Below are 8432 nucleotides of genomic sequence, written 5' to 3' on the forward strand. Positions count from 1 at the left end.
CCATCTCCTACCGACCAACCTCATCCCGCCCCCTTGACCTGTCCGTCCTCCCTGGACTGACCTATCCCCTTCCTAACTCCCTACCTACACTCACCTTTACTGGCTCCATCCCCGCCTCTTCGACCTGTTTGTTTCCTCTCCACCTATCCTCTCCTCTATCCCTCTTCTATCCGCCTCCCACTCTCTCCCTATTTATTTCGGTAACCCCTTCCCCTCCCCCTTTTCTGATGAAGGGTCTAGGCCCGAAACGTCAGCCTCTCTGCTCCTATGATGCTGCTTGGCCTGCTGTGTTCATCCAGCCCTGCACCTTGTTGTCTCGGATTCTCCAGCATCTGCAGTTCCTACTATCTCTGTCCCAATTGGTTATGATGGGAGTAGAGGTTCCCTTCTAATAATTACCCCCGAAACACCCAGAGAAGCTCACCTTTCCCCTCATATTCTGTTAAAAGAGTGGTTAAAAGAAAGAAAATCCCTGATCCATTTTATAAATAACAAGAAAAAATTTACTTATTCAACCCCAACAATGAACAAATTAACAGAATTACTAACAAACTAAACAATCCCCCTCCCCAACAGACTACTCACTACTCCCTTACTAAACTAAATTCTAACAGAATGCTATTCAAAAAAACACAAGTCCCACTTATATAAACCCAATTAATAAGACAATAATAAATTAAAACTTAATCTGTCCAAATTCACACAGACTGTGTCTTCTGGAACTCTCTGCCTTCCCGATTATGCCACAAATACCTTTCTTTCATTGATTCTGCTGTCAGGGATGTTTTTCTCTGTAATTGCTTCTGTGAGGTGTTTTAGCTAGAAATGCCGTGGTACTGTTTAGGATAGATGGTGCTTCGTCTAATACATAGATGATTGTGAGAATCAATTTTTCTCTCTCTCTCTCAAGTGGTTCGATGCTGTCAACACCATCAGATTTAAATTTGACAATATTTTAGTATCTAAGGACTTAGTTTAAATTAATTGGCTAAATTTGAAAAGACTTGTTGTCCTGGTAAAATGCTGCTTGGCTGTTTAATACAAAATGTTTCCATTCGGGTGCTCTTCCTGTGTGCACCTCCACTTCAAGCTGCTGGTCAGACATCCATTTTAACTCTAAGCACTGAAAAGCCACCATCTTTTAAAGGGATGACCCATTTTACAATTTTACTCAACCAACTTCACAACACTTTCAAGACGTTTACCCAAAGATCAGAGGCTGAATGTCTTTGACTGCTAAAATGCTCCCCCACTGGGAGGGAAGTTTCCTGTCTGGTGATTATTGCGCAGTGTCCATTCATCTGTTATTGTATGCTGAGGGGTGACCTTATAGAGTTTATAAAATCATAAGGGGCATGGATAGGGAGAATAACCAATGTCTTTTTCCTCAGGGTAAGGAAATCCAAAACTAGGGGGCATAAGTTTAAGGTGAGAGGGGGTAAGATTTAAAAGAGACCTGAATGGCAACTTTTTCATGCAGAGGGTGGTGCGTGTATGGAATAAGCTGCCAGAGGAGGTGGTGGAGGCTGGTACAATTACAATATTTAAAAGGCATCTGGATGGGTACATGAACAGGAAGGGTTGAGAGAGATACGGGCTGAATTCAGGAAAGAGATAGAGTGCTTAGCAGCATGTGTAAAGACAACAATCTCTCCATCACCATCAGCAAAATGAAGAAGCTGGTCATTGACTTCACAAAGTGGAATGGAGGACACAGCCCTGCTTCAATCAGTCGTGCTGAGGTAGAGATGTTCGAGAGCTTCAATTTCCTGGGAGTGACGATCACCAACAATCTGCCCTAGTTCACCCACATTGATGCTACAGTCAAGAAAGTGCACCAATGCCTCTACTTCCTCAGATAGCTAGTGAAATTCGGCATGTCCACAAGGATTCTTACCAATTTTTATAGAGGCACCATAGAAAGCATTCTGTCCGAAAGCATCATAGCTTGGTGTGGCAACCACCCTGCCCAAGACTGCAAGAAATTACAGACAATTGTGAACACAGCTCAGTCCATTTCAAAAACCAACCTTCCTTCATCCAACGCATCATCATCCGACACTTCCGCCATCTGCAATCCAACCCCACCACCAAAGACATTTTTCCCTCCCCACCCTTATCTGCTTTCCAGAGAGACCACTCTCTCCGTGACTCCCTTGTCCGCTCCACACTCCCCTCCAGCCCCACCACACCCGGCACTTTTCCCTGCAACCGCAGGAAGTGCTACACCTGCCCCCACACCTCCTCCCTCACCCCCATCCCAGGCCCCAAGAAGACTTTCCACATCAAGCAGATGTTCACCCGCACATCTGCCAATGTGGTATACTGCATCCGCTGTACCCGTTGTGGCCTCCTCTACATCGGGGAAACCAAGCGGAGGCTTGGGGACCGCTTTGCAGAACACCTACGCTCGGTTCACAATAAACAACTGCACCTCCCAGTCGTGAACCATTTCAACTCCCCCTCCCATTCCTCAGACGACATGTCCATCCTGGGCATCCTGCAGTGCCACAATGATGCCGCCCGAAGGTTGCAGGAACAGCAACTCATATTCCTCTTGGGAACCCTGCAGCCCAATGGTATCAATGTGGATTTCACAAGCTTCAAAATCTCCCCTCCCCCTACCACATCCCAAAATCAGCCCAGCTCGTCCCCGCCTCCCTAACCTGTTCTTCCTCCCACCTATCCCCTCCTCCCACCTCAAGCCACACCCCCATCTCCTACCTACTAACCTCATCCCGCCCCCTTGACCTGTCCGTCCTCCCTGGACTGACCTATCCCTTCCCTAACTCCCCACCTACACTCACCTTTACTGGATCCAGCCCTGCCTTTTTGACCTGTCTGTTTCCTCTCCACCTATCTTCTCCTCTATCCATTTTCTATCTGCCTCCCCCTCTCTCCCTATTTATTTCAGAACCCCCTTCCCTCCCCCATTTCTGAAGAAGGGTCTAGGCCCGAAACGTCAGCCTTCCTGCTCCTATGATGCTGCTGGCCTGCTGTGTTCATCCAGCTCTACACCTTGTTATCTCTCTTCCTTCAATTGACATATGGATGATAATGGAATAGTTTAGGTTAGATGGGCTTCAGATTAGTTTCACAGGTCGGCGCAACATTGAGGGCCGAAGGGCCTGTACTGCGCTGTAATGTTCTATGTTCTATGTTCTGTCTATACTTCCTGATACCTCAGGAAAGCAACCAACATAATCAAAGACGCTTCCTATCCTTCCATTTTCTTCTACCCACTTTCATTCAGCAGAAGATATAAAAGTTTGAACACAAGTATGAGCAGATTCGAGAACAGCTTCTTCTCTGCTGTTACCAGACTTTTGAACGTTACCTTGACTCCATCCTATCTCCGTTTTCCAGACCCTGCCCACCTACATCCACGATTCCTCTGATGCCCTCTGCAATATTGACAATTTCCAGTTCCTTGGCCCTAACTGCCTCCTGTTCACCATTGGTGTCCAATCCCTCCATACGTCCTTTTCCCGCCAGGATGGTCTGAGAGCTCTCAGCTTCTTCTTCAACCAGAGGCCTGAACAATCCCCATCTACCACCACTCTCCTCAGAACTTCTCTCACTGAACAATTTCTCCTTTAATTCATCTCACTTCTGCCAAGTCAAAGGAGTGGCTATAGGCAGCCACTTGGTCCCCAGTATGTGGAACAATCCTTGTTCAACTCCTACACTGACCCCATTCCCAAAACTCTTTTCTCGATACATCGATAACTGCTTCGGTGCCACTTCATGCTCCCAACAGGACTTTGAAACTTCATTCATTTTTCCTCCAGTTTCCACTCCTCTATAACTTTCACATCATCTGTTTCTGTCACTTTCCTTCCTTTCCTTGACCTCTCTGTCTCCATTTTGAGGAATAAACTGTCCGCAGCCATCCTCTACAAAGCCATTGACTCCCATAGCTACCTTCACTACAGCTCGTCACACCTCACCCCCGGGAAGGACTCCATCCCGTTCTCTCAGTTCCTTTGCCTATGTCACATCTGTTTAAATTATGCCACCTTCCAAAACAGTCCTGCTGAAATGGCTTGCTTCTTCCATTACTGTGGTTTCCCACCTACCATCGTTGACAGGGTCCCCAACCGCATCTGACCTATCACCCATGCTTTTGCCCTTGCCCCTTCCCATTACTCACAACAGCGTGATCGGGTCCCCCTTATTCTCACTTATCATCCCACCAACTTCCGCATTCAAAGGATCATTCTCTGCCGTTTCAACCAACTCCAGCAGAACACTACCACAAACACATTTCCCCCTCATTCCCTCTGTCTGTATTTTGCAGGGATCATTCTCTCCAGGACAACCTAGTATTACATTACACGACCAGAAACATACCTGCGTCTCCACAGCACCTTCTCTTGTTACCGCAGAAGGTACAACACTGCCCCTTCACCTCCTCCCTGCTCACCATCCGAGGGCCTAAACAGTCTTTCCAGGTGAAGCAGCGTTTCACCTGTACCTCCTCCAATCTTGTGTATTGTATTCGCTGCACCCAATGCGACCTACTCTACAATGGAGAAACCAAATGCAGACTGAGCGACCACTTTGCAGAACACCTCCAGTCTGTGTGCAAGCATGACCCTGACCTTCCCATAGCCGGTCATTTTAACACAGTGTCCTGCTCGTGTGCCCATGTGTTTGTCATCAGCATGCGGCAGTGATCCAGCAAATCACAGTGCAAACTGGAGGAACAATATCTCATCTTCAGACAAGGCACTTTACAGCCTTCTGGGCTTAATATTGCATTCAACAACTTTAAACAGTGAACCATTTCTTTCACTTTTAGCTTGTTATAATGTCCTCCCCTTCCCCCATCCCAGTCATTGTCCTTTCAAGTCTGGCAGGAGATGCACCATCGTTCTGCTATTCTCACATTCCAATCACTTAATCTGCAATATCAACATCTTTTTTCCACCAGCACCCTACATCCACTGAGCCAACGCACCCCCAAATTATAGCATAAATGCTGCCCCGTCCATGCTTCACTTCAGCTCTGATGAAGAGGCACCTAGGCTTACTCTCTCTCCACGGACGCTGCCTGACTGGCTGTGATCTCCAATATTCATTGTTTTCAGAACCTCTCAAATCTTAATTCTGATCTCTCTCTCTCTCTCTCTGCACCTTCTCTGCAGTTGTAACACTGCAGAACTGCTGGAAAAACACAACAGATCTGGAAGCATCTGTGGAGAGAGAAACAGAGTTAATGTTTCGTGTTCTATATGACCCCCTTCTTCAGTTTTGATTCAATGGACTCGAAACGCTAACTCTGTTTCTCTCAGCTCATTCCTTACACGCACCACCCTCTGTGTGAAAATATTGCCCCTCAGGTCCTCTTTAAATCTTTCCCCTCTCACCTTAAAACTATGTCCTCTAATTTTGAACTCTCCTACCCTGGGGAAAAGACCTTGGCTATTCACCTTCATTTCCCTGTGCCCACTGGAATTAAAAATCTAATGATGACCATGAATTCATTGTCGATTGTTGTAAAAACCCATCTGGTTAACTAATGTCCTTTAGGGAAGGAAACTGCCATCCTTACCTGGTCTGGCCCACATATGACTCCAGACCCACTGTAATGTGGTTGACTCTGAACTGCACTCTTGGCAATTAGGGATAGACAATAAATGCTATCTGGTCAGTGATGCCCTCATCCCGTGAATGAATAAAAAAGGACGTAAATGAATTCCGCGCATGCCATGATGCCAATCTCTTTTTCCGCCGCCTCCAGCTCTGTGTCTATTTCTTTGAACGGGAATCCAATCACCCTCTAATGACCCCTTTTCCCACCCCCAGCATGCACCATCCTCCTGAATACCCCCTCCCGGCCTCCTACCCTCCCTTGACTCCTTCATCTTAAACTGCTGCTGCAACATTAATCGCTTGGATCTCTCCATCCTCTCGCTGACTCCAACCTGCACTCATCAGAAAGTGTAGGCCTCTGCTTCCTTCACTCCAACTCCAACCTCACTATTAAACCCAGGGTGGGGATGGGTTGTGCCGTGGTGGTAGTATGGCAAACTAACCTCTACATCACAGAGGCTAGACGCCAACTCTGTGACACCTCCTCCTACCGTCCTTTCGTTCATGACCTACCTCTGATCACCAAGCCATCAACTTCCAGACCATCAACAACCTCATCACCTTGGGGGATCTCCTGCCCACAGCCTTCTACTTGATAGTTCCCCAACTCTGCACCGCCTGTTTCTATCTCCTACCCAAAATCCATAAACCCAACTGTCTCGGCCGATCCATTGTCACTGCCTGCTCCTGCCCCACTGAACTCATCTCCTCCTACCTCGACTCTGTTCTTTATCCTTTGATCCAGGAACTCCCTACCTACATCCGTGACATAATCCGTGTCCTCCACCTTTTACAAAACTTTCAATTCCCTGGCCCCAACACCTCATCTTCACCACAGACATACAGTCCCTGTACACCTGTATCCCCCACATGAAAGGCCTGAAAGCCCTCCGCTTTTTTTTCTCCCATAGGCCCAACCAGACCCCGTCCAATGACAATCTTATTTACTTGGCTGAACTGGTCCTCGCTCTCAACAATTTTTCCTTTGATTCCTCCCACTTCCTGCAAATAAGAGTTGGCCTTGGCACCTGCATGGGCCCGAGTTATGTCTGCCTCTTTCTAGGGTTCGTCGAACAGTCCCTCTTCTACAACTACACCAGCACCATCCCTCACCTCTTCCTCTGTTATAATGAGGACTGTATCGGTGCTGCCTCCTGCTCCCACAAGGATCTCGAGCAGTTCATCAACTTGGCCAACAACTTCCACCTGCCATTAAATTCACCTGGACCATTTCTGACACCTTCCTCCTCTTCCTGGACCACTCTGTTTCTTTCTCTAGTGACTGACACACCACTGACATCCATTTCAAACCTACTGACACCCACAACTACCTCGAACTACAGCTCCTCTCACCCACTATCCTGCAAAAATGCCATCCCATACTCTCAATTCCTCCACCTCCGCTACATCTGCTCCCAGGATGAGGTATTTTACTCCAGGACATCCCAGATATCCTCCTACTTTCAGGACTGTAATTTCCCCTCCTTTGTTATTAAGGATGCCCTCAACTGCATCTCCTCCATTTTAGAGTCCCCTTAGTTGCTATGTACCACCCCAACCAACCTCCGAATACAACGTACCTTTCTCCACATTTCTGCCACCTACAATCAGACCCCACTACCAAAAAGATATTTCCCTCCCCACCCCTGTCTGCTTTCGGCAGGGACTGTTCATTCCATGACTCCCCCATCAGCTCCACACTCCCCACCAACCCTGCCTCCACACCCGACACCTTTCCCTGCAACCGCAGGAGGTGCTACACCTGCCCCTACACCTCCCCTCTCACCTCTGTCCAAGGCCCCAGACAATCCTTCCAGATCCAGCAGATTCACCTCCATTTCATCCAACCTGATTTATTGCATCCATTGCTCCCGATGTGGTCTCCTCTGTATCGGGAAGACCACACACAGACTAGGGGACTGGTTCGTGGAGCATCTGTGTGCTGCATGCATCAACCAACCCAACCTTCCGGTTGCCATCCATTTTAATTCCTCATCCCACTTCCCTGGCAACATGTCCATCCTTGGCCCGCTCCACTGTTGGATTGTGGCCAAAAATAAACAGGAAGAACAGCACCTGATATCTCCCTTTGGAACTTACAGCCCAATGGCCTCAATATTGTCTTCGTCAGCTTTAAAATCCTTCCACCCCCAGTCTTAACCCATCTCCAGCCCTCGCCATCATCCTCGCCTCCCTGACCTGACCTAACCTGTCCATCTTCCTACTCACCTATCCACTCCACCCTTCCCACTGACCAATCACTGTAACACCTTACCTGCATCTACCTGTCACTATCCCACCCGCCTTTCCCCAGCCCCAACCCCCTCCCTCTATTTATTTCTCAGCTCCCCTCCCCCACCCCAGTCTTAACGAAGGGTTTCTGACTGAAACATTGACTTTCCTGCTCCTGTGATGCTGTCTGACCTGCTGTGTTTTTCCAGCTTCACACCTATTGACTTTGGCTATTTATAAACCTCTATAAGGTCACCCCTCAACCTCTTTTCAAAGCAGTGAGGGACAGTGTGCTATGAACTAATATGCTGTGCATGACAAGCTCAATGCAAGCACACATGTTCAATGGCCGAGTGTTGAGAACAGGCCCCTGACTGATTGGTTTCCCCACTTTTCCCTCTTGTGGGGGCTTTTTGTCCTGTGTAGTGCCCTCTGTGATTGAACCTTGCCGTTCACTTACACACTGAGCACCATCATTGCAAATGCCAAGCCTCCCTAGGGCTCTCATACAGTCCAGGTCTTGGCAAAGCTGCTGTCAAGTCACAAGGCTGTGTTTAATTATGAGATAACAAGGTGTAAAGCTGGACGAACACAGCAGGCCA

Source organism: Rhincodon typus, unplaced genomic scaffold, assembly GCF_021869965.1.
Source record: "Rhincodon typus isolate 14 unplaced genomic scaffold, sRhiTyp1.1 hic_rhity00000880, whole genome shotgun sequence".
NCBI lineage: Eukaryota > Metazoa > Chordata > Chondrichthyes > Orectolobiformes > Rhincodontidae > Rhincodon > Rhincodon typus.